Here is a 218-nt window from a genome sequence, read left to right as displayed (position 1 = left end):
CAGGCCCCGAGCCGAGCCGCGCCGCGCCGCGCCGGGGGGGCTGTCTGCAGGGAGCGCTGCCAGCCGCGGCACATGCTAATTGTGTGTAATGGGGGAAGCGTTATCTGCTGAAATACTTAATTAGCGCGGCTCCATTGTGATGCAAAACCCGGCTGACTAATTCATTCATAACAATCGCAGACTCAGTCGGGCCCAGACTGCGCCGCTCGCCCGGCCGG

Source organism: Gavialis gangeticus, unplaced genomic scaffold (assembly GCF_001723915.1).
Source record: "Gavialis gangeticus isolate Ggan-Ray unplaced genomic scaffold, GavGan_comp1, whole genome shotgun sequence".
NCBI lineage: Eukaryota > Metazoa > Chordata > Crocodylia > Gavialidae > Gavialis > Gavialis gangeticus.
The sequence above is the reverse complement of the archived record's forward strand: the minus strand, read 5'-3'. Positions refer to the sequence as shown.